The following is a 343-nucleotide window of genomic DNA, read 5'->3' as shown; positions in this document are numbered from 1 at the left end:
CACATTCGAACAGGTGTGAAATGCACACGAGTCGACAAGGACACGTCCAAGCTCGAGCCATGCACCCATGAGGAAGGCAGGACACTCGGATGATGATCCACGTGCTGATTGTTGTCGCTCAAGGATACACAAAATTTACAATTCGAACAGTGGACACTGATGTTGTAGTACTTGGCAGTGGCAGTAGTCAATCCCTACACATCGAAGAAATGTGGATCGCCTTTGGCACAGAAAGGCATTCCGGTACATCGGAGCCCATACCATTTCATCTAATCTCGGACAGCAAAAGTCATCGATTCTTCCACTATTCCACAGCTTCACTGGGTGTGAGACACTGTGTCAT

Source organism: Priapulus caudatus, unplaced genomic scaffold (assembly GCF_000485595.1).
Source record: "Priapulus caudatus unplaced genomic scaffold, Priapulus_caudatus-5.0.1 Scaffold1452, whole genome shotgun sequence".
Lineage (NCBI taxonomy): Eukaryota > Metazoa > Priapulida > Priapulimorpha > Priapulimorphida > Priapulidae > Priapulus > Priapulus caudatus.
The sequence above is the reverse complement of the archived record's forward strand: the minus strand, read 5'-3'. Positions refer to the sequence as shown.